The sequence below is a fragment of the Macrotis lagotis genome, chromosome 1 (assembly GCF_037893015.1).
Source record: "Macrotis lagotis isolate mMagLag1 chromosome 1, bilby.v1.9.chrom.fasta, whole genome shotgun sequence".
Lineage (NCBI taxonomy): Eukaryota > Metazoa > Chordata > Mammalia > Peramelemorphia > Peramelidae > Macrotis > Macrotis lagotis.
In genome coordinates, this window is record NC_133658.1 from 651,063,534 (window position 1) to 651,070,810 (window position 7,277).

At 44.0% G+C, this 7,277-nt stretch overlaps 1 protein-coding gene across 1 annotated transcript in view; it reads right to left on the minus strand.

Annotated features, from left to right (window-relative positions):
* Positions 1-4,285, minus strand: part of SPATS2L (spermatogenesis associated serine rich 2 like) — a 334,205-nt gene extending 329,920 nt beyond the window's left edge. The window contains exon 1 of the mRNA XM_074215357.1: positions 4,010-4,285. The gene's annotated coding sequence lies outside the window, so the exon portion shown is untranslated. The remainder of the gene's footprint in view (positions 1-4,009) is intronic.
* Between the last annotated feature and the right edge of the window lie 2,992 nt (positions 4,286-7,277).

Genomic DNA, 7,277 nt, shown 5'->3' on the forward strand with positions numbered 1-7,277 from the left:
ATAAGAACACCAAATTAGACATTTTGAGGTATCAAGGAAATAACACCTCTATAAAACCCTATTTCACCAAAGAGAGAAGGGGGAGAGATAACTTTCCTATCTTCCAGAGTGTAGAATTTCCTACATTTTAATCAATGTATCATAAAAACAAAGTTTTTTTTAGATCATTGTTTCCCTAGAAGATAATATAGCAATGGAACACACTTTAGAGTTTTGAATAATTAGAACTGCAGGCACATATCATTGAACAGACTCCTCAAATGTCTGATTACACTGATGTGTCATAAAGGCTGCCACTGAATATATCAAAACAACCATGAGGGTCAGCAGATGCTTGCCTACAGGAATGATATGCATTTATTCATTCAACAAACATTTCTTTTGCTCCAACTATATGCTGTATACTAGAGGCTGGGATATGAAAGAAAATACAACATGAATTCTGTTCTTTAGCAGTTTGTAATCTTAAAAAAAAAATCTCACCCAAAGCTGATTCCAAAAGTAGCATGGAGCAATGACTAAGCAATACTTATCTGCTTTAGATGAGAGAGACAATGAATTTTTCATATGGTGAGATGGGTGGTAGTGGCACAGATCTTTCTGAATACAACCTCAGCTCAATTTTTAACAAGAGACAATTCTAATATCGTTGCCCTGAGTCGCTTTCTTCAATATTAATAAAACTAGTTTGCCCTCTTGAGGAATTAGAAACTGCTATACCCCATAGAAATAATAATAACAACATCTCATTCATATGGCACTTATGAGTTTTCAAAGTTCCTTCTTCACAACAGCCCTGTGAGATGGGCTGTGCACTGTGACAATTGAGTAAATTGAGGATCCAAGAGGTTAAATCAGAAGACAAGATTATATAAGAAAAAAAGGATTAATTTGCAACAAAAGAAGCTGGGTTCAAATCCAGTCCTGTCATTTACTACCTTGTGATTTTAGATACTTAACATCATTGGATATCATTAAGCTTATCTGTAAAATAAGAGGGTAGGATTTTAGATGACTGGTGAGGCCCCTTACAGTTTTAAGTCTATGAGAGTACGAATCTAGGCTTTCTTCCTCCCAAGAGTATTTCTTCCACTTCACTGTTTAACTAAATATTAATTGATAGTGTTGGCCAAAATGTTCTCTTCACATTATACTTTGTTTTAGGTCAAAATTTTAAAACTCCACCAGAAAATTAGGTTAAATAGAATTGCTTTTGCATATGCTATCTCATATCATCAAGTATCATAATACCAAGATTATGAACACCAAGCTTCCCAAAGTAATGCTACTGATTATTACTTATGGATACTTAGAGAGCTCACTGGAAAACCTCAAAAGGCCATCAATAAATACTCTTCCCTGAATGACCACTTGAAAAAACAGCAACTGCACAACACTAAACTGGATAGACTTTTTATCAAGAAGCTCAGTAAAATAAAATTAGCCTGAAAGAATTATTGATGCATTTGCCCATCAAAATTAATGCATTCAACTAAGTAGATACTTAGAAAGTCATTTAACATTTTCATCAGAAGCAGGAATCAGAAAAAGAAATAGCATTGTCAAAAATCACATCTTCCCATTTGGTTCATGTTTGCTTGCCTGTTAAATAGAAGCAACATTTCTTACGTTGTAAAGATGTATCTTTCTAGCATCACCCATGCCATAACACACAGAGACAAAAAAACTTGACATGTTTTTTGGGACTTTGTTCCAACAAAAAGGTTTGAACAAAGGATAGAGACTTGAGTTTATTCCAAAACTCTAATTAGGGATTGCAGGATTATTTGCCTTGTTCAAATAGAAAATAGTTACAAAGGTTTATTTTTTCCATTTAAAGATCCAACAAAAACACAATCATACAGAGATAACACTTTCAGTCATTTTGGTTAGCTGGGGTTTGTATAGTAGTTTCACAGTAATTGCTTTTATCCAAATAACTTACTGCTGTTCTTAATCAGAGATCTGGTTTCATAGGGGGCTGATGATTTCTCCTGATTACATTGTGAAACCTTTATTTTAGGGTTGTCTTTTGAAAATCACTGACTTTACCATCTTATTTTTCTTTTCCCAAGTGGTATTCATTCTCTTTTGCTCCTTTTCTCAATACACTTGATTCTAATGTGTGAGGAAGAAAAATAAATGGAGAGCTGCAATGAATCCTTCCTTAAAGACTACTAACTGGCAAATTTAAATTCCTAAAACCTGAATCCTCCAGAAACAGGTTGAAACTCTTTTTGCAGAATGCACTTGTGCCCATCTGACTATTTTATAAAACCAAAAAAAAAAAAAATCCAAAACCCACATTTTCTAAAATTAAGGAAAATGTAGATTTTCTTTTGTATTTTAGCACAATGAAAAGCCCGCAGGAGAGGAGGCTGTGATGATCATAGATAATGACAATTGTTTTATTTTTTTTTTTAATATTAGGCCAGTGATTCTTTTTAACCCCACATTCAATCTGAGGCAACTCAAGAAAGCCAAGGATGACATTTCTGAAGTTTGAGACTGTTTCACTAGTTCTCATATTGGAGCCTGGGAAATAGGCTCAGGTGCGTTCTGCGTAGAATCTTTCTTTAGTCCAAGTGTTTCAAGGTCTCCAAAACCTTGACATCTGCAAGAATGGGGATTCTTAGCAACTAAAGTCTCTTGAAGCTTAAAAAAATAAGTCAGCCATCTGAACCCTCCATTTGCAGTTCTCTCAAGAGGGAAGTCATGCACTGAGTGTTCCTTGCTCCACCTGAACCCAGCAGCCTATCTTTCCAAGTACTTTTCTCTCTCTCTCTCTCTCTCTCTCTCTCTCTCTCTCTCTCTCTCTCTCTCTCTCTCTCTCGGCTGCCTCAGTGACTGATGGTGTTTGGTTCTGTCTCCTTAAACATCACAGAGCCCAGTTCTGGACAGTGTGGCTTGTCAGCCAGCCGGTCAACTCAACAATAATTATTGAAATACTCGGTGCAAATTTTGCCATCAGCAAAGCAATAAAGACTGCTGCTCGACGGAGCTGTAAGAACACAGTATTGATCTCCAAATAATCAGAGTCAAAATCGTATGCATCCAAGTCCAGTCCGGCTTGCTTTGCCGCCCTCTCAGCAAGCACAGCCCACGCTCATGCATTTACAAGGTTTGACGTGTTTTTTGTTTTTATTTTATTTTCTGGCTAAGCTGTTCCACAGAATTGTAGGAAAATGCACTAAACATTTAGCTTCTATCCTTGCCCAGTCATCACAGTATCTATGTGAACATATGGCAACTCAGACAAACTGTAATGCAACATTTGATGAAAATATGGTGCTGTTTCAGCATTTTCTCCCCTGCCGCCACAACTGCACGGGCAGAATTCACGGGAGCAGCTCCAGCAACAGTCGGAGACTGCCGAGTGTCGGTGGTTTTCAAGTAACACTATGGACCGGGGCGGTAAAACGCGATCCAACTTCCTTTCCAGTCCCCCTCGGAAAGGAACGAATACCAGCCCGGTCCCTGGCTCCGGCCGGCGCGGGAGGGCAAGGGAAGCTGGGCTGAGACGGGCGGCTTAGCGGGAAGGTCCGCGAGCCCGGGGCGGGAGGGTCCGCGAGCCCGGGGCGGGAGGGTCCGCGAGCCCGGGGCCGGAGCGGGGAGGGCCGGGCCGGGCCGCGCCGCGCCGGAACGCCGAGCCAGCCCCGGCCGCCCGGGAAGTTGCGCTCCGGGGGGTGCGGCCGGCCGGCGCCACGGGGCGCGGGAGCCCGAGGCCCCCTCCGCCGCCTCTCCTTTGTGAGGGCGGAGAGGCCGGGGGCCCGGCCCGTGGGTACCCAGGCGTGCTCGCACCACACCCCAGGGTCCCAGGCTTTCCGCGCGGCTGCGGGGCGGGGAGGCGGCTGGAGGATGCCCTTCACCCTGGCGTGCCCGCTCCTTCCCCGCCATGCAAATCCCCGGAGGCTGCGGGGAGGTGGGGGCGGGGGCGCGCCCGCAGCCCGGCCCGGGGCCCGGCCCGGAGCCCGGCCCGGGGCCCGCAGCAAGTGTCCCCGGGGCTTACCTCTCTGCCAGCCCGCAGCTTCGGCTCGGCCCGGGCCGTGGAGACGGAGAGGGCGAGGGTGGAGAGCAGGCGCCGCAGCCGCTGCCCCCCAGAACTGGCGGAGGAGGAGGAGGAGGAGGAGGAGGAGGAGGAGGAGGAGGAGGAGGAGGAGGAGGAGGAGGAGGGCTGGGCGCCGAGCAGCTTCTCCGCCGGCTTCCTCCGAGTCTCTACTTCGCCCTGCTCTGCTGGCGCTAAAAACTGAGAGCACAGCCCAGGCTCAGCCCCCGACTGGATTCCTTCACTGACACAACTCCGTCCTCGTCCACGTATAGACACTCCCCCCCCCCCCCCCCCAGGCTTTCCCCTCCCTCCTTCCCTCCCTCCTTCCCTCCCTCTCAATGTCACTCATACATACAGGCTCACAAACACGCTTTCTCCCTTCCTCTCCCTGCCCCCCCCATCTCTCTCTCTCTCTCTCTCTCTCTCTCTCCTTCTCTCTCTCTGTCTCTCCCTCTCTCTCTCTCTCTCTCTCTCTCTCTCTCTCTCTCCCTCTCCTTCTCTCTCTCTCTCTCTCTCCCTCTCCTTCTCTCTCTCTCTTTCCCTCTCCTTCTCTCTCTCTGTCTTTCCCTCTCCTTCTCTCTCTCTCTCTCTCTCTCTCTCTCTCTCTCTCTCTCTCTCTCTCTCTCTCTCTCTCTCTCTCTCTCTCTCTCTCTCTCTCGCTCTCTCTCTCTCTCTCTCTCTCTCTCTCTCTCCCTCCCTCTCTCCCTCCCTCTTCTCTCTCTCTTTCCCTCTCCTTCTCTCTCTCTCTCTGTCTTTCCCTCTCCTTCTCTCTCTGTCCTTCTCTCTATCTTCTCTCTCTCTCTCCCTCCCTCTCCTTCTCTCTCTCTCTGTCTCTCCCTCTTCTCTCTCTCTTTCCCTCTCCTTCTCTCTCTCTCTCTGTCTTTCCCTCTCCTTCTCTCTCTCTCTCTCTCTCTCCCTCTCCTTCTCTGTCTCTGTCTCTGTCTCTCCCTCTCTGTCTCTCTCGTCTCTCTCTCCCTCTCCTTCTCTGTCTCTGTCTCTGTCTCTCCCTCTCCTTCTCTGTCTCTGTCTCTCCCTCTCCTCTCTCTCTCTGTCTCTCCTTCTCCTTCTCTCTGTCCTCTCTATCTTCTCTCTCTCTCTCTCTCTCTCTCTCTCTCTCTCTCTCTCTCTCTCCCCCCACCTCTGTTTCTCTCTCTCTCTGTCCCTCTCTCACCTTTCTGTCTGTCTCTCTGTCCCCCTCCCCCTCCTCTTCTTCCCCTTCCTTCAGACATACTTTTCCCACACCCTCTCAGACTTTTCAGTGACCCAACCACTGAGATCTGTGTCATTCTTTCACACCTTCCTTTTACCCACCTTCATTAATTATTTGACCACTGGATTCTCTCATAGAGGAAGCTTCCTATGGTTCCTTGGACTTGTTTCTACAAGCCATCTCCTCCTGGTACCCTTGCCACCTACTTATTCTGAGATTTTTATCACACAACCCCCCACATATATATTGCACACACCCCCACCCCCATATAGATTGCAGGTGGCCAGCATTTTCATCCTTCCTCAGTCCTGGGTAAATTAACTTTGTTGCCTTTGACACAGCCCTTAAGTTGAAAGGTGGCAAAAGGCAACAATGCTACCTCTGCTTTTAGAATACAGGTTCTTCACTTGGAGCCTGTGAGTTTATTTGAAAAGAAAAATTGTTTTGAAAATATAATTGGTTTCTTTTATTTAATGCATTTAAAACATTCTTAGAAATGATCCATGTGCTTCACTAGAATGCTAAGGGGTTTTATGACATAAAAAAATGGTTAAGAAACCTCTATTTAAGAGGATGGTGATTTTTCAGAGAATCAACTAAAGAAATAATGTAAACAATTTTAAAGATACACAAAGAACCAAAAAAAAATTGCCTTAGGTTTTCAGTCAGTTCTTAGAAATTTGACCAATCAGCAAGATGAATTCCCTCTCTACTCCTTCATGCTGTGTTGTCTTTATTCTTTGTTTACATTCCTTTCCCTGAAGATGGTGAATATACATATTTCTCAGATGAAACAGGAGTGTGTAGGATAATTTACTTCAAAACTCCACAAGAGCAGTATAATTTCATCAATATGGGCATTACCTACACCATGAATCCTTTCAAGCCCTGGGAAATGGTTATCATGAATTGCTGTGAATAAAAAGCCCCTCCTGGTTTAGTGGTCAACCTTTTGTACATTAGCCTCTCAGAATTTACTTAGGCAAGAGGAAAGACATATAGCTCTTGGGCTGTTTGGTAGACTCACTGGAATAGTCCTCAAGAATCAAGCTCCTTTCTTCACCATTATTCATCATCCTCTACCCTTCATTGCACACTTTTACAACCCTCTGCAATCTAGTTTCCTGTCCTCTGACCAGAGAATTCATAGAGGGGAGTCATCTGAGAATTTAGGAAAGTTTGGAAGGTTCAGGTTGTAATAGCTTTAAAGCAGTTACACGAAGCTAGTTAAGAATGAAGAAAAAGTAGGTACCCATTGGTTTGAACAGGTCTGAAAAAACTACAATTTATGTGCGCATGAATATGATGGTAAAGTAAGAAATGAAGTGAATTTTTAATGAGAACAGTTCAGGAGAGCTGTGATAAGTACCTGAACTTGGGGTGGGGTAGACATAACTTTATGAGTGGAAAGATTGGGAAGGATGTGAAGGTTACTCTTTAAGTAGAATTGACAAGACTTCAATAGACATTTATCCTCATCTGCAAAATGGGAATAACCACATTTATATAATGTATTTTACAGAGTTAAGAGGAGTGTCCTTTGGAAGTTTTTGAGTGATTGTGTGCTGGTAGTCATTATTCTTGTGATATAAAAATTAATATTATGAGGTTTAGTTTCTCAATCATTATGCATGGTCATAGATAGGTAACTTGTGTTCCAGAGGCAAGAGGATGAAGAACAAATACCTCTACTGTGTAATGGGGTATTAAAATTTTCAAATCCTTAACCTTCATCCTTGATAGATTGTAGGAAATCTTAGGAACTGCTTGGATTATATACTTCTGAGGTCTCCAGCAGCAGGGTTGTGTGTATGCTAATCACATAGCAGGGTCTAATATAATGGGTCCTTAAGTGTACAAAGAATCATAAATCACACATCATCAATAAATCCAGACTCTGACAAAATACAAACACCTTTCTGGCAAAGTTCAAATGTGCTGACATAGTGGACCCCTACTGTCCCAGGCAGCTGTGATAAGGGATTGATGAAGTATGACTGTACAAGAGTAAGACTGCTT